The 23,747-nt window shown below is 40.3% G+C and overlaps 1 protein-coding gene across 1 annotated transcript in view; it reads right to left on the reverse strand.

Annotated features, from left to right (window-relative positions):
• Positions 1-23,747, reverse strand: part of LOC136877775 (odorant receptor coreceptor-like) — a 62,679-nt gene that overhangs the window by 18,249 nt on the left and 20,683 nt on the right. The window lies entirely within an intron of this gene.

Raw genomic sequence — 23,747 nt, forward strand, 5'->3', positions numbered from 1 at the left:
CCGTAAATTCAAGCCTCCCAAAGATGTTAAAGGGATTGCTGGATTCATTTGGCATTGTAAATTTCTTTAGAAAATTCATTCCCAACTTCACTAATCGGGCGGCACCGCTGAATCTTCTTCACGGGAAAGGTGTCAAGTTTGAATGGGGCCCTTCTCAACAGGCCGCTTTTGAAGATCTCAAATTAGCCCTCTGCAATGACCTTGTCTTGGCTATGCCGGATTTCTCCAGAAAATTTACTGTACAAACTGATGCATCTTCATCGGTGGTCGCTGGGATTCTTCTTCAGGAATATGAACTCGGAAGACGGCTCAATGCCTATGCGTCTCGGACCTTCTCACCTCAATTGGCCAAATACTCTATATACGAGTTAGAAGGACTGGCCGTGCTCTTTGCCTTAGAAAATTTTCACCTTTACTTTGAGCACATTAAGTTTGAATTAGAAACCGACAATCAAACCCTAAGTTGGGTATTATCTAGGCCTTGTCGTACTGGGCTATCACCCACTGGGCGGTTAGGATTTCAGCTGTTCAGTTTGACGTGCGACACATTCGGGGATCTGAGAATGTGGTCGCAGATGAGTTAAGCCAAATGTTTTCCGGTGATTCTAATTTCCTCTGCCTTCTCTTTCCACTCCTCTGGTATAAGTGCAATCCTGACTGATGCCCCTATGCTATATCATGACATAGCTAAATACCAACGTGAAGATCCGGTGCTGGCTCCTATTATGGAAATCCTTTCTTCAGGGGAAGATGTCATCCCTTATGTGTTGAGGAATGTTATCCTTTGTTGCCCCTCAAGGCACGATCAAAAGATGAATATTGTTGTTCCAGCAGTTCTAGTACATATGATTTTCAAATATTACCATGATACCCCACTAGGGGGACATCTGGGTATACTTAAAACCTGAGAGAAGATAACGGAATGGTTTATCTGGAAGAGTATGGATGGCAAAACTAAAGAACTGGTTTAAGCCAGCAAAACTTGTTTGATTAGCAAGCCCACGTTGTCTACCAAAGTAGGGCTATTGTCATCACACCAAGCCTCTCGCCCCATGGAGCAATTTTGTATCGATTATGTGCGATCTTTCCTGCAATCAAAAGAGAATGGGAATAAATTCATTCTTGTGTGTGTGTGGATGGTTTTATATGATTTTCATGGCTGTTTCCAACCACGCTTGGCACTGCACAAACTACTATTTCTTGTCTCAATTCTATATTTGCATCTTTTGGACCCTATCAGTATATTGTTTCTCATAATGCTAAAGCATTCACTTCTAATTTATTTCATACGTTCTGTTTTGATCTCTCTTTTCCACATGTCACTACATCTGTGGATTACCCGCAGTCATCTGTAGCTGAGCGGGTTAATCAAAATCTTCGATCAGCCCTTATTGCATTTCACCACGAAGATGTCTGACTCGTTGGCTGAATGGTCAGTGTACTGCCTTTGGTTCAGAGGGTCCCGGGTTCGATTCCTGGCTGGGTCGGAGATTTTAATCTTCATTGGTTAATTCCATTGGCCTGTGGGCTGGGTGTTTGTGCCATCCCCAACATCTCTGCAACTCACACACCACACATAACACTATCCTCCACAACAATAACACGCAGTTACCTATACATGGCAGATGCCGCCCATCCTCATCGGAGGGTCGGCCTTACAAGGGGTGCACTCGACTAGAAATAGCCACATGAAATTATTAACCACGAAGATCCTTCTCATTGGGACATATCCCTGCATTGGTTATCGTTAGCCTTCAATTCGGCCGTTCATGAGTCCCACAAGTTTTCACCAATTTCTCTTAATTTCGTCTCAAACACTCCCTTGTCCAACTTGTGGTCAATCAATGAGCTATTACTAGAGACAATAGATCCAGAGAATATCTGGGATATATTGAGAAAAGCTAGAAATAATCTTAAGGCATCTCATAAGAGAATAAAAATGAGGTATGACTGTGGACGAAAACCCACCAATTTAAAAGTCGGAGAACAGGTCATGGTTAAAACTTTGTTTCCACAGGCAAGCTTGCCCCTAGATTTCATGGACCTTGTATAATCCTAGACTTTCTCACTCCTGTCACCCTTTTGGTGAGTAATCCGGAGACCGAACAAATTTTTCTTGTTCACCTGTCTCAAGTCAAGCCTGCGTGAAGGCCCTTTGCTTTTTCATTAAATGCCACCAAGTGATTAACTTGCTGAATTAATTATATTTCTTTCCTTAGGTTATTTATAAGTTAAAGCACCACTAGAAGTAACGTGAAGGAGGCCTTTCTACTCCTTTTGGTCATCAAAAGTTATGTATCTAAACTAGAATTTATTTACATGTTTAAGTTACATACTAAGTTAATCATGGTTTGTTGTTAAAATTCTGTTGTAAAAGCCTTCTGTATATTTTATGTCATTCTGCCATTTAGGCCCCTTCCTCCAAACCAGAGTCAGCAGCTCTGTGCGTTCCTTCTCCAAAAGTCGCCAAACATATCTACACCATAATGTAGCACCATCTGAGAAATGTTTACTGTTGCACACAAATTAAATGTTACACAGTGCCATACTTTCATCTGAGGTCATGGGCCTGTTTCATAAAGCTACAAGTCAACAAGTTACAAGTAATTTTTCATACAAGTGTTGAAAAAAAGTAATTCCTGTTTCATAAAAGCACTTGTAGGTACAAGTGAATTTATACAAGCTACAAGACTTGTCAACAAGTCAAAATTCATGTTGTGTTTCATAAAGATACTTGCAGAGTACAAGAACTTGTAGAAAATACCAGTTTTCTTACAAGTTGTTTTAGACATGTAAGGTTGAATACAAGTCTGTGTAATCTGCTGTTAAATACTCAATAATCAATTCGTTTTCAAGCTTTGCATTAATTTTGTGTGGAAATATATTTGTTATATAGTAGCAACGATAGTGATGAAGATATAATAGGGGGTGGACAAAGACGTAAAAAAACTTTGAGAAGTAGGGTTAACATGGCTTTCACAAACTTTTATGAATACAATGAAAGATTTAGAATGAGTTCAGTAAAACTGGAGTCACTTCTACAATATATAGGTAAACAATTTCAGCATGCAACTGACAGAAACTGTGCTCTGTCCCCTAAATAACAGTTACTTATAGCATTACACTGGTTAGGAAATGGAGGGCAGTATCATGCAGTAGGTGATATGCATGGTGTATCAAAATCTAGTGTGTGCATAGCAGTTCAGTTGTGAATGCACTGAATATTGTTCAGTTTTCCATGGTTGTTGACTGGCCAGAGGAAACTGGCCACATAGTTTGAGAGTTCCATGCTAATGCTCGTATGCCTCAAGTATGTGGATGTATTGATGGAACACAAATAAACATTGATTCTCCTGTGGTAGTACATGAGAGCGACTTTATTGATAGGCATGGGAACCATTCCATAAATTACATGGTAGTGTGTGGGCCAAATCTTAAGTTTTACTACGCAAGTGCTAACTGGCCTGGAAGTGTGCTTACCTAAAATATCAAGTGAAATAATGCCCTATAAAGATAAAATATATAGTTAAATAATGTCACATAAAAGGCAGCTATTTAAACAGACAAACTCCTTTAACGTTTAATATACAGGAGAAAATAATAAAATTAAAATGCAAAATCATACATTCGCTTCTTCAGCCACTTAATTTGTTAAAATATAATATACCCCCTCTCCCCCTTTTTTCTTTAACATTCTCATCACACTTTGTAAGGTCCTTTGTGTGTTGAGATTTGGGTAGGCCCAAGTCTCTCAAGTTTCAAAGCGTCCAGTTTTCATTTATAGGTTTTTATTTCTAACAGTTCATTCTGAAGGGCTATCTCCTTTCTCCTGTCAATTTCCAGATAATCTGTGGGGTGAGGTGAAGCTTCAGAGGAAATTCTCTTCCAGAGATAAGGCAATATTATGAATATTCCTCCACTCTCTAACTTAGTCTTCTTTCGTGAGTGAAGTATAGAAAGCTCCAAACAAAAGTTCCTTCGCTTCCCTGATTTTATTCAGGATTAAAATTTTATTTGCAACTTATTGCTGTTTAGGATTACTCATGTTTGACTCCACTTGGCTATCTCACAGAAATCAGCTGACTTGTAAGACTTGTAGTGAAATGTACCAACCTTACAATTGTAGAAATTTTGTTTATGAAACAAAAATTTCCTACATGTGTAGGAACATCCACTTGTAACTACAACTTGTATGCTTGCAGACTTGTAGCTTTATGAAACAGGCCCCATGTCATGTCAACCTTAGAGAGATGCTGGTGCGGGATATGGACCTTCCTTATTATGGCCTAGACTCAACCTCCAACCGTATACTTCGACTGGACTGTACTGTACTTGCTGCCATCACCTTCCCTTCTATAAATTCTATGTCATTCTGCCATTTAGGCCCCTGCCTCCAAACCTAAATAAGAAACTCTGTGTGTCCCTCCTCCAAAAGTTGCCAAACTTATCTACACCATAATGTAGCACCGTCTCAGAAACAGTTACTGTTGCCCAAGAATTAAATGTTACAGCGCCCTAGTTTCATCCGAGGCTACGCCATGTCAACCTGAGAAAGAGAGAGTATTGACCCTCCTCGTTCCAGCCTAGACTCCATAGAAATTGCCTCCACTGGGAGATGCGCGGAGGCTGGACTCACTCTCCCACCGTACACTTGGACCGGACCGTGCTACTTGACACTTGGCTGCAGCCCTCCATATACTGGGAGGATAGTATCTCAGGGTACCTTGGGGTCCACGTGACCCCATTCTGACATTAGCAGTGGCAGCCGCTCTTGCAGTCAAACCTGGATGCTACAGCCCGGACTTGGACTACTTCGGCAATGCTATCAAGACTACTAGATTTTAATAATCTGAAAACAAACCAGAATGAACTCTCTATCAAGATATACTCCAGCTTATATGTGTTTTGCTTAAAATTTATGTATCGCAAGATTCAAGATTGTAAAACCTGGTAGAGGTCTGTACTGGGGGTGCACCTTCTCTGGCCAGTTAAACTGTATGCCTTCTATAAGGCCATCATGTAATCAAACTTGAACTGATGTTATGCAAGATACTTGGTATTCAACCATTAGATGTTTCTATCATTGGTTTCATTGCTCCCCCTACTGGGTCGAACACTAATTTATTTATTAAAAAATGTGTGTTTTCACAGTTGGCTATCCTTAGTTTTTGAAGACTGTTTTGTTCATGTACCTTATCAAAGTTGTCAACACATCTGCTGGTTCCTTCTCCAATATCAATCAACCTATTAGAATCTTGTAGACATTTTCTCTAGCCAATTGTAATCGGGGTGTGTACAGGTATCCAGCCTATCAGTAAAGAGCTCTGGAATCCTCCCCTCAAAAATACCATAAAAGCTAGGCACTTTAGGGTTGTATTATCTTCTTCATTGCTCTAGTTACTTGAGTGTGGCGTGTCCTAATGGAGACAGAGGCCACGGGCGGCATTCTGAAAGCCCAGCAAAGCAAGGTAATGCCAGAATTTTCATAACATGTGATAGCTCCTGCGGATAGCTTGAGGGGAAGGTTTCAACCTTATTTATTTTATGTAAATTTCTAAATCTGGTGGTTTAATGTACAATTTTTGGCCAGTCTGAGGACTCTGTTTTATTCCCTAGTGGGAAATATGTGATGTAAGGAAACAAAGAGTGATTACCATTTGTTGATTCCCACTGAACTTGGTATCAGGTGACTAAAGTTTATAGACCTGTAAAATTCTTAACCCTCTTTTGGTATCTAATGTTTCTCATTTAGTCACCCCTTTGTAGAATACGCTAAGCCTCTGTATCTTTGGGCCATAATTCCACTTAGGGTTTTAAGTATTTCTAGAAGGAGTGCAAGTCTTTCACCTCCTTTTTATTTTGTTTATGACCAGTTACAACCAACCATTTCCTTTTACATTAAGGCCATTTAGTTTGGGCTCTCTTGCCTCTGCAAATTGATTGTGGTATGTAGAAATAAGTCTGGTGTGAAGTTCCTTTGAGGGACAGGAAGTTATAAGTGGTTGAGCAATAGACAAGCCCACCTCGGGGCTACCTTGTGTAAATTCTTTAATTAAGAGCAACTAATTGGTTGGAAATGTGCAATTAGAAACTGATGCCTCTGCGAGGCTGGACGATGATATAGGTGGAGCGCAAACTCCTCTCTTGTGTGAAGGATAAAAATTTGGTACCTGCCAAGAGCAATTCAGCTCTTTTCTGTATAAATTAGAATTTGTAATTCTCTCTAGTTTTATACCTGACTTTTTGGACTTTAAGTCATTGTTGTTGGAGCTGATGAGCTCAAATTTTTATTGTTCTTTCAGATTTTCTATTATTCAAGTTTTAATTAAAAAATAAAGGAAAGAAATAAAATTTCAAAATTTATGCTTTAGTTATTTCCTTATCCACCCATTCACCCCAGCTGTTTGTTACACCTGTATAAACCATGAATATCCCATAACAATAATAATAATAACAACAACTGTAAGGCCTCTCTTCCTAGTGTTAGGCAACACCTTAAAGTCTTGTGTATGGTAAAGTCTCACAGAGATCTGCTGAAATTTACGGAAAGCCACATCATTTCAAGGATGATTAACACATGTCACTACTTAGGTTTGGGGTGTCACCTAGGGAATTGAAATGCTTTCTAGTGAAGTATCATAACAGTTAGAGATTGGTACTCGCTAGCTTATTTATTCTGTTTCTAAGTTGCTGCAACTGGAATTTCAACTTAATGTGAACCAATTGTCACCCAGCTTGCCCTTATAATGAAGAGCAAACTTGTACTGTATGTACCTAACTTGGACCCTATGTATCTATCAGTGCATCAAGCAGTGAGGTTCTGCCTCACATAAGGTAACAGGCATGCTGGTGTAACATTTAAAGTAGGTGGCTAAAAACTTATCCCATCATGTGAACTTTAGTGTGGTGACGGGAATATAATGGCGTTCCCTTCCAGCATGTAACAGTTGGGGTTAAGCCATGGTTTTTAATTTTAATGCAGGTCTTTTCAAAGTTTTGTAAAATGCAGGTTTCTAGGCTTTCTTGCTATGCATGTAACCACCCAAGCAGGTGTCATATCTTAAAGAAGTATGAGTGTGGACCTTCATTTCCCTCATTTCATTGTATTTTTTTGTGACTAAGGTTTACAAAATTTAATTTTCTCCTTCTTGTTTTTTTAATATTAACTTTCCGGTCTTATTCACAATGTAGTATGGCTTATCCTTTTTGTCACTGGGCTTTCTGCCTTGTTAGGTTTTATTGTAGGCATGTCATGGGATTGCTTGAGTGGGTTCAGCATCTATTTGTTTTTGGCCTTTTCTATTGAATATACTATTTAAATTATTCTTGGCCTTGCAGTATGAGCTTCTGTTCCTATTTTTTCTGAATCCTTCTGATCCAAATGTTGTTTTGTTGCTTCCCTATTAAATAAGGGCAGCAAATGTGAAAAGTATAACAGTTGGTAAACTTTTAAGATTCATCGTTTCTCTCTAGGAATGTGTTAAACTTTTCACTCTGGCATAGTGAGTAAGGAAGTGTGATCATCTGGACGCGAGCAACGGGTGGTTCACCGAGCCCCCTATATGGGATACTTGTCTCCCTCCACTCTCCCATCCGCAGCTGGCTCACGACGTTAAGAGAGGACACGCAGAGTTCAAAAGTATATGTAATCAAATGCTTATGATCATATTTATAGCACCTTTTATTCAGTCACCAGAAGACCTATCTGTGTCGGCACGATGTAAAGCCTTTTATTCAGTCAAAGCTTCCCATCATCCTTTAAGATCCGCGGCTTTGGAAACAATACTATCAGAGTAAGAGATAGTGTTTTTTTGTAATTGTTATTAACTTCAAATTACAATTTGTTTGCCTACATTAATTTGCATACATCATTTAAAATTATCTTATAAGTTCTGGAGGAGCTAAAATCTTGTTTTGATTTTTATTGTAAATGTTATCTTTAGTTACCTTTATTCCAATTTTCTTATTTACATGTTATAATTTAAGATAAACATTCATTTCAAATTACAAATGGTTTACCTACTATTGCATGTCATAAGCTAACAATTTTTTTAGAATTCTTCTGCGTATGATAAGTTTGTAAGCGGGGAAAGGCACTTGATGTTACAACACATTTTTGTTCTGCTACCTCTTCTGCACTTTGCAGACAATACAAGTTCTGTACGTACTCCACTCGTCAAGAAGATGAGATCCTGATGTCAGACTCGAGGGAAGATGAGGCCATTCAAAATTTCATTGCGATTGAAAGTGAAGTCAATAAGCACTAGAACTTAGCATACAGGAGCAACGAGGTGAGATGTGAGTAGGCCTAGTATAACGGACACATTCATCTTCAAATTGGTTACTCCTATCATCTGTTGACCATAGCCGTAACTACAGACTCCCAAGACAGCCACAAGAGACCTCCAAGAGCAAACTTCTCCAGCAGTCTATCGTTGCGAAATGGAAAACAGCCGAAAGACACACGACTTCTACAGCAGTCGACTGGCTATGAGGCATGGCTACACCATGACTGCTACAGCAGTCGACCAGAGTGGAAATGTTAAAGAGGTAACTTGATGTGTGTGTTAGGGCTCTATGGTTCTGGAAGGTTCTGAGTTCAATCTCCGCATACAGTGTAAATTATACTGTATCAAAAAGTTGTGCTATATATCGAAGATTCGTCTTACCATGGTAAAGACAATAAGTCTTGTGAATTAGAAGTACTGGAATTTTCTCCCTACTTATTTATGAACTTCTAAAATTTGAATTGTTATACTTTTTATGTGGCTTTCTAAATATATATTACCATTGTAAATGATTGATGGTATTATTTTTGAAATAGGAGAGACACAAACAAGAGAATAAAAATGATTTAGGAAATGCATTCAAAATGTATTCTTTTGTGTGGCCATTCTATCCACTTCTTCCCCTCTACTGCCCGTATGTGCTTAACACATGGCAGCAAAGCATGGTTAAAGAGTCCTGGACAAAGCCCCAATTGACCATTTTCGTAGATTTTGGCTTGGACTCTGAAGATTTCAGTATTTTCTATTTCTCAATATGTCTGATCCTCAGGACGTTCCTTGACCTTGGTACTTTCGTAAGAAGGAAATTATTTCCGAACGCACATTAGGAAGGTGGAATCTCGTGGTACTGAAAACGCTGATGAGCTATGTCTCAAGGAGGCCTTGACCTATTTTATCTAAAGTAAACTGGCGAACATCTTAAGTCTGATGATTCCTTGAGTGCTAAAGTTTCTTCCCTATCTGCTAAAGTAAAGCTCCAACACAGATATGTCTTATGGTGACGATGGGATAGAAAAGGGCTAGGAGTTGGAAGGAATCGGCCGTGGCCTTAATTAAGGTACAGCTCCAGCATTTGCCTGATGTGAAAATGAGAATCCACGGAAAACCATCTTCAAGGGCTGCCGACAGTGGGGCTCGAACCCACTATCTCCCGGATGCAAGCTCACAGCCGCGCGCCCCTAACCGCACGGCCAACTCGTCCGGTACTGCCAATACTAAAGCTGATGGTATTCAATCTGTTACTGACAATTTTGAGGAAAACCACAACGAATTCTCGAAAAGCGTAATTCCATCCGACCAGAATATTGCAGGCCCTTCTGAACCTCAACCCTCATCTGCTGCGTATGTCAACTCTGTTCTCATAACTAGGTCACACCAGCTGTGTATTTTTTGCAAGGATTCGGTAACTTGTCCCATCCTCTTGTAATCTTACTAAAGGGAACCTCGAGATATTTAGTCAACTCCATCGGTGAAGTAATTTCTTTTATCCGTTTTCTGGTCGAGTTCCAGGATCATATGTTAAGTGTTTGCACTGTCTCATTCACATATTCTGGGAATAATCTATCCTTATATGGTCGATGTGTTGTCTGATAAAATTCTAAAAGCTATTGCTGATAGGAGCCACCTTGAAAATTTCCACGCTCATCTGTTAGCTCATTTTATATCTTCTAAAGTACTCTCTTCTTTAATACAACAGTACTTAGAGAGTGCATTGCTTAGAAGGGAACTTGGCAGACTTTATGCAAGATATTAGATTTTATGCTTAGGGTCTTTGCTCTAGATTATTCCGAAGCTCAAAAGGTTGCTACTATAATAGATGGCATTTCACCTACCTATAGGCCCTATTTTTGTTTCTCAACCCGTTCTCGTATTTTTGGCGAACCAGAAGCAAAGTCTGCCTTTGCTGAAGGTGACAAATATGCGACTACTCTTAGAATTGCTCGCGAACCTCCATCTTCTAATTTTGTATCTCATCCTCCATCACGTAGGACAGCTTTTCTCGCAAATGTTTTTCTTGAGGCTCGTCTGATCACCTTAGAAACAAATTCCCTCTACTATTGTCAAGTCAACCTAATTCTAGACCCCGGCAACGGGGAACTTCTGCTCCAGCGGGTTGTTTCAAGTGCGGATCACTCCACCAATTTCCTAGGGTAGGGTCAACCTTAATTCAGGTACATTTGACTAGGCCATGAGGCTGAGTCGTCCATAGTCTCCGGCCAAGCCAAGGGTAAATACACTAAACCATCGTCAGACTCCAGTGTAGTACTATTTTAAATTTTGCCGTTGACGAATTAGTCAAGTAGATGTGTCGATCCACATGATACCTCTAGTTCTAGTGCTACCGTATGTCCTCTTGAATGCTTGAAAATTTCGTCTAACATACGTGGGTCTGCTTCATTTATCCAAATAGATAAATAATGAGTCCTTTTCATCTCTAATCGATTTTGGGAGTGTTTTGTCTTTCATTAGTGAGGAGTGGTATGCGAAAGTGAAATCTGCTTGCAAATGCTCAGATTGTTCTCCCTCCTCATTAAACTACGTCCCGGTTAATTCTTCAACCATAGAAATTTTGGTTTCATTGTGTGTAAAATCAAGATTGCCAGTTTCACCTGGAAGTTTCGGTTTTTGTAAGTAGAAATTTGTCAAGCCATGTAATTCTAGGTGCTAATTTCATGTGTCATCCTGGTTTGCTGTTAGTCCTTCAAAGCCGTATGTGTTGGTTCAAGTTTTGAGATAAGCTAACGCCCTCTCTTTTGAATTATAATTCTACTTCATTTTGTGTTGTTTCGCCCCAAAGGGTAAGATATCATTTGATCTAAGTCACTTACCTGAGGATCAGGCGAATTGTAGGCAGAGTCTTTGTGAACTGATGTGTTCTCAGAAAAGGTAGGGGTCACTAATGTGACTGAGTATAAAATTGGGGTAACTAATTCGATTCCTGTGAGGTTTCCCATATAGCGTTTAGCCTCTCCAAAATGAACGCCTTGAGGGAGATCATTAATCAAATGCTTAGCGATGGGATAATCCGTCAATCTACCTCATTCAATCCATCGCCTATTTTTCTCGTATCTAAGCCACAAAGTGGTTTTGCGCCCTGTGGTAGATTACAGGGTTTTGAATAAGAAAGTCATCTTACAGTCTATGCCCCTCCCTGAATTGCACTCATGTGTTCTTGGTTTCTCAAGGCAAGGTATACTACTTTAGACCTTATTCAGGCCTACTATTGGATTCCGTTAGCTGAGCAGTCTAAACACCTAACGACTTTCACTACGGACTGGAATTTGTATGAACTGAACAGAGTGCCTTTCGAATTATCAGCTAGAGCTGTTATACTTACTAGGTTTCTGGCTTAAATCTTGTTTGATGTCAAATTTCACTACATCTACCATTATTTATATGACGTCGTTGTGTACATTAAATCTTCGAGGAACACCTTGCTCATATCGGTGAGGTTCTGCAACGTCTTAGAAAGGCTGGTCTTACTGTCAAATTGTCCTAGTTTTCATTTCCTAAGCCTAATATGTCCTCCTTAGGATATGTCCACCTTATGCTACATTGTTTCTCCTAGCGGAGTGTCAGTTGACCAGTCTAGAATACAGGCTATCCATGCTTTCAAGCCTCCTAAAGATATTAAGTGTGTTGTCCGATTCATCGGAATGATATATTTTTTCCGTATATCGCTAATCGTGCTGCTCCTGTTAAACTTCTGCGTCTTAAAGGAATGAAATTTGTGTGGGATTCTTCCTAGTGAGCTGCATTCGAGGACCTGAAGCTTTCCTTATATAATGCCCGGGTTCTAGCCATGCCCAACTTAACAAGATTTTCATAGTGAAAACGGATGCATCTTCATCTGCCGTCGTTACTGTATTATTACAGGAGTCCGAATTATGTAGGCAGCCAATTGCATATTCTTCTAGAATCCTTTCACCTCAGGAAGCTGAGTAATCTGTATATAAATCTGAGGAACTTGCTGTTCCCTTTGCCCTGGAAATATTTAGGATGCACTTAGAACATGTCAAATTTGATCTAGAAACGGATAATCAATTTAATTTGGGTCCTTGGCGAACTCCAACGTATTGGTCGTCTAGCTCACTGGGCTATTACGATTTCAGCTGGTCAGTTTGGTGTACGCCACATTAGGGGTTCCGAGAATTAGGTCGCTGATGACCTAAGCAGGATGTTTTCGGATGATTCTTCTAATAGCTGTAATCTGGTCTCTTCTGAACTACGTAATAGTTTTTTGTTTCTTCCTTCATTAATACTCTCCTGTCTGATGCTCTACTCTTGTACCACGAAATTTCTAAGAGAAGCCCCGGGGCTTGAACTGATAATCCGTGTTCTTTCTTCAGGCAAGACAATCTGTATAAAAATCTGTCTGCAGTGAAAAGATTCGAGGGCTTGGAAAAAAGCAGCAGCAGCAGTTCACAAAGGAGTGAGGCAAGGTTGATATTTTTTCTATTTGCTTTACGTAGCACCGACACAGATAGGTCTTATGGCGGCGATGGGACAGGAAAGGCATAGGAATGGGAAGAAATCGGTCGTGACCTTAATTAAGGTACAGCCCCAGCATTTGCCTGGTGTAAAATGGGAAACCACGGAAAACCATCTTCAGGGCTGCCGACAGTGGGGTTCGAACCCACTATCTCCCGGATGCGACCTTACAGCTGCGCGCCCCTAACCGCACGGCCAACTCACCCGGCGAGGTTGATGTTTTCTCCTCTCTTTTTCAAAGTTGATATAGAACAGGCGATTAAATCAAAGAAGAATTTGGAAAATTAATCACAATCCAGGGAGTCACTACCATTCCCTTAGAAATGTATCTAAAACAGGCGGAGATTGCTAAAACGCAACTCAACACACGTTAAATAAAAATGGCATTGAATTTTAAAGAACTGTTGAGGTTATTTCCAAATGGCGTATTATTATTATTATTATTATTATTATTATTATTATTATTATTATTATTATTATTATTATTATTATTATTATTATTATTATTATTATTATTATTATTATTATTATTATTATTATTATTATTATTATTATTATTGGTGTTGTTGTTGTTGTTGTTATTATTATTTAACCTCAAGAACCAAAGTAAAAAAAACTGTAATTAATACTTATGATCATCAGAGACGCAAGGGTGTTCGAAAAACCGTTGCCATGGAGTTATTATCAGGGCTGATCAAACACTTAAATGCCATACGTATTGGGCGGAGCTACATCGTTCGCATTCCTTCTCAACGAAATTGTAGTTAATTAATTGTTTTAATTGATAAGGAAAAGCCAATATATCCAGAATATTTATTGATTGAAATATATTAATCAGTTCCCGAAAAAATACCAGTCGAGTAGGAGTGACTTCTCAGTGCGTGATGTAATACGCCACAACTGGAAGACGAACATAAGCGACGTTGGCCCGCTTGTTTCAATCTTCACACTCAGGGTTGGCCAAAATTTACGCCCACACGTTACCTTATTTCTTTCTTACCCGGAATTCTAATGATCGTGATAATACAACGTAAGATTTTTTTGCAATTGCCTTTACGTCGTACTGAGGCAGACAGGTCTTATTGCGACGAAGGGTTATGAAAGGTCTAGGAGTTGGAAGGAAGTGCCCATGACCTTAAGGTATAGCCCGAGCCTTTGCCACCTCTCGTCAAGTACTTGTAACATGCTACAAATTGAAGAATGAACAACATATGTGTAACTGCAGGAAGTTACCTGTTCTTATGCTTGCGGTTTAACGATTGCCTAGTGTACAAACGGGAAACCACGGAAAACCATCTTTAGGGCTGTTGATGATGGGGTTCGAACCGACCATCTCCAGAATGCAAGCTTATAGCTATGCAGCCAACTCACTCTGTAAGGAGGTTAGCGTGGAAAGCCTTACGTTTCCATAAGAAATTACCGCACAACAAACATTTGAACAATAATAATAATAATAATAATAATAATAATAATAATAATAATAAATTTAGGCTTCTTTCTTCGTTCCACGAAATTAATACTCGTTCCGGATCACTACTTGAAATAGCACCACATCGAACAAATACCTACAGCCATTCGTTCCTGGTCACTGCTTCTAGGTTATGAAATACGATCGCTGTAGGTATTAAAAAGTTTTGCTCGTCCAGGAAGTTTAAAACAGCCTATCGTGAATTCCCCCAGAGTAGATACAGTGGACTTGAATGAATGTAAGTGTGAATGATTTGTGAATGAAACTAAAAATTAGGTATTAAATTTTAAGTGTCTTATGTTGTCTCATTTATGTTTCTAATCTTCTCATTCAAGACTATGCAATGTTCCTAGAAATAGGTACCGGTAACATAGTAAAATGATTTTTAGTGAACTCAGATTGTAACACAGTAATGTGCAGTTCATTTCATTTTGTCTCATATTATATTAAGTTTTATTTTTAGCTTATTATCATATACATTCTTTAGTTATTAATTTCATATTTTTCTGTTATTGTCTATGTTACCGTTGTTTCGTGGATTAGCAGAGGTGAAAGAAGGTGCGGGGGTGAACGGGCCTCAAAATACGAAATTAAAGTTAAGATAAAATTTAACAAGGTTATATTTTCTTAGCAAAATCAAGAAATAACAATAATGGCAGGTACAGAGTAGCAAGGTAACAAATTACAATTACAGTATTCACAAGATTTGGGCTTCGAGCCCCGAACTCACAATTCTTGGGCAATTAGCCCAACTTTACCCCAACACAAGTTTCAACAGAGGGGCAGAAAACCCCATTCATGCCCAGGAGCACTTGCTCCAAATTACACAGTAAGGCCTCCTTGAGGCGCGCAGAAAACAAAATTTTCAAGAAAGAGCAACTCGCTCTCAAAATTTAAGCCTGTCAAAGGCCACACCAAATTCCACCTTCAAGCTGTCCTCTAAGGACATAAACACAGGGGTAAAATACCCAACCTACTGAGGCCTATTAAGTGAGAAAAGGTTAATTACATGGCCTCTAAAATACCAACTTGAGAGGAGGCGATCTGCGCTCCTAATACATTTGTTTAAAACCTATTTGGCACTAGGCCGTTAATGTAAGGGCTAATCCCATACTAAAGAGGTGACTTTAGAAGGAAACAATTTACATTACGTTAAGGAAGAATCGGTTGTGAAAAATAAGTTCACCTCAAAACAATATGCGTGGGAGTTCAAGAGGGATAAGCACTCTCTATCCCAAATTTTTAGTTTAAAATGATAGAATTGAAACTAAGTGTCTTTACATTTTAAAGGAAAGTTACATGGTGAAAGGTTTCGGACCCACCCCGAGAGTTAAACTGCTGAGCTAGCAAGAAAAGAAGTTCTTAAACGGCCATTACCTTGTTGTTGAACTGCTGCCCGAAGAAAGAGGCGCTTCCCGCCCCCTGCTATGTACTTTACACTTTGAAAGTTGGTACTGAAGTGGCGCAGAGACCCGAAAATCAGCAGTTTATATACTCTCGCGCAAAGTTCGAGGCGTTTGAGGAATGAGAACACCCTCCCACAAAAACTTTATTGGCTAGGGTTAAGCAATATATCCCCTCTGGGGAAGATACACCTGATTGGTTATAAATTAATTAAAGAAATTCGGGATTGGCTAAATTCGAAACAAGGGGAAAGAAAGGGTTATACAGCCAACTTAAACAATAACAGAAAGAAATTAAACAAGCAAAAAACTTTTGCAATAAAAATTTCTCCAAAAAACAGTTCTTTCACTTCGCACTAGGGTGCACTATTGTAGTTCTTCAGTAGTGTCCTCTAGAAGAGAAAGTTCACACTTCTTACTACAGGTAAAACAAAAAAACGTCGAAAACGACCCAGTTCAGAAACTTCAAAATTTCCAAGTAGTGACATCTTCTGAGAAACTTGAAAATTAATACAGTAGATAAAGTTCAGACTTCCTCCAGCAGAGGAGTTTCAACTGGCGCAAAGTTTGAATTAGCGGCGTGGAGGTGTACCGCCCGGTACAGACCTCCCCCCCCCCCAAAGGTCCCTCCAGGGGTGACACATGAAATTTGTTTGAAAACAAGGTTCAAGTTATGATGTTGATATGGAGATTAATTGCAGAAGCATTTACAAAAATTTACTAAATTTGGTTTGATCCAGGTTCAAAATTCTTGTAGTAACTGTTGATGTAATGTCTTTATGTTTGTAGAAGTTGAATTCAGAAGGAAACATTTAGTTTTTAAAGTTGAGGAAAACATTTTCTAAGTCCACCAGATATTGCAGTAAAATCCAAAACAAAGGTAGTAATGTTGAACTGGAATGTCCATATAGCTGGATATGTACTTTAAACGTTGATAAGTTTGACGGCCAGACCAGCCGCCGCTGCTTGAGTCCAGAGGAGGCCGCTCGGACCCCTCAAGTACCCTGAGATACCGCTCGCCCGCACTATGAGAGGAGTAGTGGAGTTGAAGCACGCCGCGCCCGGCTCCGGCTCGCCGTGCACAGGTCGACCTCGCTGGAGTAGAGGGGGCCCTTCCTCTATCCCAGTCGCGGCACGGCGCCGCGCGGCTGCGGGGGCACTGAAACATTAAAGCTCGACGGCAGAATTTTTGTTGAACCAGAATAATAGTAGGGTACATTCATTGTGGTGAGGTTGAGGGGCCAGCGGCGTGGAGAAATTCTTTTCATAAGCAAGCCACTGTGTGTTGTGGAGCAGGAGACGGGAGCGTGGTAATGGCCGTGGCAAGGACAGGATGGCAGTTTAACTAATCGGGGGAGGTTTACAAAAAATAATTACACATAAAGGAAACAGCTCCCAAGGGCAGAAGGCCTTAAAAGTGAAACCCCTCAAAAATATAACCTTCATATTTCTTTCAAAATCATATGAAACAAATTAGTACAGAAATTACACCGGTTTCACCTGTGACAGGTGAACCCTAAATATCCTCTCGGTGGCTGGATTGCTTAACAACAACGTAACCGGCGTAAGGAAATCGAGAATGATACACGGCCCATGAAATCTGGGGGCAAGCTTGCCCGCGGGAACAAAATTCTTGACCATCACCTGGTCGCCTACCTTCAAATTGGTGGATCTCCGTCCACGATCATATCTTTCCCTAACCTTTTCGTGAGACACTTTAAGATTGGCTTTAGCCTTCTTGCAAAGATCTTTAATGTTGTCCGGGTCCATTGTCTCAGGTAGAATGTCACTCAGAGACCAGAGGTTAGAGAGCGGCGTGTTGGGAACAAACTTAAACATCAAAGAAGTTGGAGTAAACTTGTGAGATTCATGAACCGCCGAGTTCAAAGCAAAAGCTAACCAATGCAGGGACGTGTCCCACCTGGAATGATCTTCATGATGATAGGCAATAAGCGCGGACCTGAGATTACGATTAACCCGTTCAGCCAGAGATGGTTGAGGGTAATAAGCAGAAGTCGTCACATGAGAGATGGACAGGTCAAAACAGAATTTACGAAAAAGATTTGATGTGAAAGCCTTAGCATTGTCAGACACAATATATTGACACGGACCAAAAGAAGCAAAGATAGAATTTAGACAAGTAATGGTGGACTGAGCGGTAGCCAGCTTAGTCGGAAATAACCAGGAAAATCTTGTAAAACCATCTACGCATACAAAGATGAACTTGTTGGCATTTCCCTTTGACTGGGGGAAGGGTCCTACATAATCAATATACAGGCGTTCCATGGGGCGCGACGCTTGATGAGAAGACAACAGGCCTACCTTGGTGGACATGGTTGGTTTACTAAGCAAACAGGATTTACAAGCCTTTACTAGTTCACGGATTTCACCGTCCATACCCTTCCAGATGAATCTTTCACGAATCTTTTCACGAGTTTTAAAGATACCAAGATGCCCGCCTAATGGGGTCTCATGATAGCACTTAAAGATCATAGGTACAAGAACAGCTGGAACGACAACCTTCATCATCTTATCATGCCTCGATGGGCAACATAAAACACCATTCCTCAGTACATAAGGGACGACATGTTCCCCAGAAGAAAGGGTTTCCATTATCGGAGCCAGCGTCGGATCTTCACGTTGATATTTCTCGATATCCCTTAAGAGCATGGGAGCATCTGTTAAGATGGCATTAACATCAGATAGCATGGACTCGGGAGGAGATGAACTATCGACCGGATCATGGGTCTCAACGTCGTTGGAAAACATACGGCTGAGTCCATCAGCATCATTTTCGGTACCTCTGATATGCCTGACATCGAATTCGAAGGCAGAAATACGGATGGCCCAACGGGCTAAACGACCAGTACGACGCGGCCTACCTAAGACCCAGCTTAAGGCTTGATTATCTGTCTCCAGGTCGAATTTGACATGTTCCAGGTAGAGACGGAACTTTTCTAAGGCAAATAAGACTGCCAACCCTTCGAGCTAATAGATAGAATACTTGGCTTCTTGAGCCGATAGAGTCCTAGATGCATAGGCGATGGGTCGCCTCCCTAGTTCAGTCTCTTGAAGAAGGACTGCAGCTACCGCCGACGATGACGCGTCGGTTTGGACGATGAATTTCTTTGAGAAATCAGGCATAGCAAGGACAGGGGCATTACAGAGAGCTAATTTAAGATCTTCAAAAGCGGCTTATTGAGAAGGTCCCCACTCGAATTTGATGCCTTTCCTACGAAGAAGGTTCAAGGGCGCCGCTCTATTAGCGAAGTTAGGAATAAACTTCCTGAAGAAATTCACCATTCCAATGAACCTGGCGATACCTTTGATGTCCTTAGGAGGTTTAAAATCACGGATGGCCTGTGTTCTAGAATGATCGACTGCAACACCATCAGGTGACACAATATGCCCTAGGAATGACATGGAGGGCTTAGCGAAGGCAACCTTGGACAACTTAACAGTTAACCCAGCCTTACGAAGGCGATTAAGAACTTCTCGCAGATGATCTAGATGTTCTTCAAAAGTCTCCGAAAATACGACGACATCATCCAGGTAGTGATACAAGTACTCAAATTTGATGTCGGAGAAGACCCTATTTAGCAATCTAGTGAGTACAGCTGCTCCCGTGGGGAGCCCGAAAGGCACGCGGTTGTATTCATACAAATTCCAATCCGTGGCAAAGGCTGTAAGACGTTTAGACTCTTCCGCTAGAGGAATTTGATTATAGGCCTAATTCAGGTCCAAGATAGTAAAGAACTTGGCCTTACGAAACCATGAAAAGCAAGAATGAAGGTCAGGAAGGGGCACAGATTGTAACACTACCTTCCGATTGAGAGCCCTATAATCAATGACAGGCCTGAAGCCGCCTTGGGGTTTCGGGACTAGAAAAATAGGTGAAGAATACGCCGACTTAGAGGGCCTAATAATACCATCCTTCAACATCTCATCGATGATTTCTTTCAGAGCCTTCATTTTAGGTGGAGATAGCCTATATGGTGGAAAACGGACAGAAATCGAATCCGTGACCTCAATTTTGTATTCAATAAGGTCAGTAACACCAAGAGTATCCGAGAACACTTCTGAAAACGACTGACACAACTTACGAATACTATCAGCCTGCTCCTCAGGTAGATGTCTAAGGTCTAATAACATCTCATCCAGGGTAGGCGAAATAGATGAACATGATGCAGAATTACATTTCAATAATGGGATTTTACAATTAGACGCAAATTTGAAAGTGCACGACCTACTCTGAAGATCGAGCACAAGACCAGTGTGAGAAATGAAGTCAGCTCCCAATATAATGGGGCAAGACAAGTGCTTGGCCACAAACAATTTAATTTTCCATGTAAATTTAAAAATACGAATTTTGACATGTAAAGAACCTAGAATTTCTAATGGAGATGAATTAGCCGAAACATATTGGATCGCAGACAAACAATAGTCAGGAAGCTTACAAACAGATTTCAATTTTGAATACCATTCAGCCGAAATAATCGAACACACACTGCCTGAATCTAATAGAGCTGTTACAGGTTCATTATTTATCTCAATCTTAAGAAAAGGAACAGGTGCGGGGGTATCAGCCGCAATCCTAAGACATTCTTTGGGGCATTCAAAAGATGAATTTGAAGACTGATCGTACCCTGAATTTTCGACCTGTTTACCAGGGGCTGAGCCTCGGGAAAAGGGATTAGTCGACTCAGCCGAAACCACTAGTCACATTTTATTATTGGCATTGGTGGAATTTGCACCAGAAGTTGAGCAGGAGGGGGTGCTCTTTGAATTTGGGCAATTCTTGGCGATATGTGAGAAAGCCCCACATTTAAAACAGCCTTGTGATGAACCAGCTACATTTCTTGTCCCACTAGACTTGATTGATGGACACTTATTGCGAAGGTGGTCAGGCGACCCGCAAGCATAACATTTACGGGGTGTGACTGGTCGGCGAGGTGGAGGCCGAGGATTACTAAAAGAAGGAGGGGGTTCTTTCGCTACACGCAAGGAATTGGCGTATCTAATTCCTTCCGCGGAGACGGCCAATGCTTCAAGTTCGGAGAAGGTTTGCCGGCACGCCGCGAAACACAAGTATGACCTATACGATGGTGAAATACCTTCCACAATAGCTTGTACAATCTGATCCTCAGGAAAGTGAAGAGCAAACACCCTAGTATAGAACTTAATATCTTGAATGAAATCTGCGAAGTTTTCATCCAAGCGCTGTACACGATAATAGTACTTCTGAATAAGGGAGGACCTTGCCCTAGCCGGGATGAAGTTAGGTAGCAAGTGGGCGTGGAAGTCCTCAATAGATGATTGCTCGGCAATGGCTCTAACTATTTTGTCTGAGAGAATACCAATTGCATAGGGATAGATGATTTGCAAAATCTGACATGGAGAAAGAGAAAAAACCAGGGCATGATCCTGAAATTCAACTAAAAACCTTAAGAAAGAAATAACTTCACTGGTAGTATTAACAGAAAACTTCGAGATACCTCTGAGCAACATTGCCAATGGATGAGGCAAGCTGCTGAACCCAGGTGACATAGTAGGTAAAGGTTTAAGTGGCAAGGACGTTAATTCAGAACGTACATCATTCAATGAGTTACGGCGTTCAGACTCGTTGTCCAATGGGGCAGAGGTTGTTTGAGCTGCAACAGTTTTCCTATTGACATCTCCCTTAGGAAGCCCTTCCTCGCTACCTACATTCACCGTGGTGGGTTGATCGATTTTGGGAGGAACTTCCCCAGTTAACAATTGGGTCACCTTACTAGATAATTCAGAAAGATTTTCAAGAACCATACTAGCTTCCTTCCTCTGAACGTCACTCAACTTTAGAGACAACAGATCGTTAACTCTATTTTTAAAATGAAATAGCCTGGCTTGCACACGTTTAATTTGATTAGGCGAAGGATCATTTTCTTCAAAAAACTAACTACAGATGCTAGCTCAGTAGTATTATCAGTGATCGTGGAAAGAGAGTCGTCAATTTCTTTCTCTCCCAAGGTGGGGATGGAAATGGGCAAATCAAGGGACTCTCTAAGCTTATTTGTGTCTATCGCAACCGTGCCTCCAGATTGCACATTTCTGATAGTTAACTCATAGATCAACTCCTCCTTGCGCAAATAGTTAAGATGGAGAACATCGCGAGGGCCGGGCATGATGACAGAACAATTTTGAAAAAGTAAAAATTCCAGCAAGTGAGAAAATAGTTAGAGTTGTAATCAAAGCAATGTTTAGCCGTCAAAATGGGCTAAATTGAGACCCATTCAACCACGCTCTGCTACCACTTGTTACCGTTGTTTCGTGGATTAGCAGAGGTGAAAGAAGGTGCGGGGGTGAACGGGCCTCAAAATACGAAATTAAAGTTAAGATAAAATTTAACAAGGTTATATTTTCTTAGCAAAATCAAGAAATAACAATAATGGCAGGTACAGAGTAGCAAGGTAACAAATTACAATTACAGTATTCACAAGATTTGGGCTTCGAGCCCCGAACTCACAATTCTTGGGCAATTAGCCCAACTTTACCCCAACACAAGTTTCAACAGAGGGGCAGAAAACCCCATTCATGCCCAGGAGCACTTGCTCCAAATTACACAGTAAGGCCTCCTTGAGGCGCGCAGAAAACAAAATTTTCAAGAAAGAGCAACTCGCTCTCAAAATTTAAGCCTGTCAAAGGCCACACCAAATTCCACCTTCAAGCTGTCCTCTAAGGACATAAACACAGGGGTAAAATACCCAACCTACTGAGGCCTATTAAGTGAGAAAAGGTTAATTACATGGCCTCTAAAATACCAACTTGAGAGGAGGCGATCTGCGCTCCTAATACATTTGTTTAAAACCTATTTGGCACTAGGCCGTTAATGTAAGGGCTAATCCCATACTAAAGAGGTGACTTTAGAAGGAAACAATTTACATTACGTTAAGGAAGAATCGGTTGTGAAAAATAAGTTCACCTCAAAACAATATGCGTGGGAGTTCAAGAGGGATAAGCACTCTCTATCCCAAATTTTTAGTTTAAAATGATAGAATTGAAACTAAGTGTCTTTTCATTTTAAAGGAAAGTTACATGGTGAAAGGTTTCGGACCCACCCCGAGAGTTAAACTGCTGAGCTAGCAAGAAAAGAAGTTCTTAAACGGCCATTACCTTGTTGTTGAACTGCTGCCCGAAGAAAGAAGCGCTTCCCGCCCCCTGCTATGTACTTTACACTTTGAAAGTTGGTACTGAAGTGGCGCAGAGACCCGAAAATCAGCAGTTTATATACTCTCGCGGAAAGTTCGAGGCGTTTGAGGAATGAGAACACCCTCCCACAAAAACTTTATTGGCTAGGGTTAAGCAATATATCCCCTCTGGGGAAGATACACCTGATTGGTTATAAATTAATTAAAGAAATTCGGGATTGGCTAAATTCGAAACAAGGGGAAAGAAAGGGTTATACAGCCAACTTAAACAATAACAGAAAGAAATTAAACAAGCAAAAAACTTTTGAAATAAAAATTTCTCAAAAAAACAGTTCTTTCACTTCGCACTAGGGTGCACTATTGTAGTTCTTCAGTAGTGTCCTCTAGAAGAGAAAGTTCACACTTCTTACTACAGGTAAAACAAAAATACGTCGAAAACGATCCAGTTCAGAAACTTCAAAATTTCCAAGTAGTGACATCTTCTGAGAAACTTGAAAATTAATACAGTAGATAAAGTTCAGACTTCCTCCAGCAGAGGAGTTTCAACTGGCGCAAAGTTTGAATTAGCGGCGTGGAGGTGTACCGCCCGGTACTGTCTACTCCCTATTTATCTTACACATTTTAATTCATCAATAGCAATCTTAATTAATCGTACTATTGTTACTTCTTATGGGATTTACTCGTCTTATCTCAGTAACTATAACTGACTATCGTTACATTGTAAATTAATGCTGTAAAAATCTAAACATTGTATGTGGCTAAGTGTAAGAGAGGGCCAAGAGCAGAAATAAATAAATAAATAAATAAATAAATAAATAAATAAATAAATAAATAAATAAATAAATTACTATATTAGCTATAGATTGTAAGAAACGCCCATGTGCCGGAATTCGGAATTTTACCCTGAAAATGG

Source organism: Anabrus simplex, chromosome 7 (genome assembly GCF_040414725.1).
Source record: "Anabrus simplex isolate iqAnaSimp1 chromosome 7, ASM4041472v1, whole genome shotgun sequence".
In the NCBI taxonomy this organism is placed as follows: Eukaryota; Metazoa; Arthropoda; class Insecta; order Orthoptera; family Tettigoniidae; genus Anabrus; species Anabrus simplex.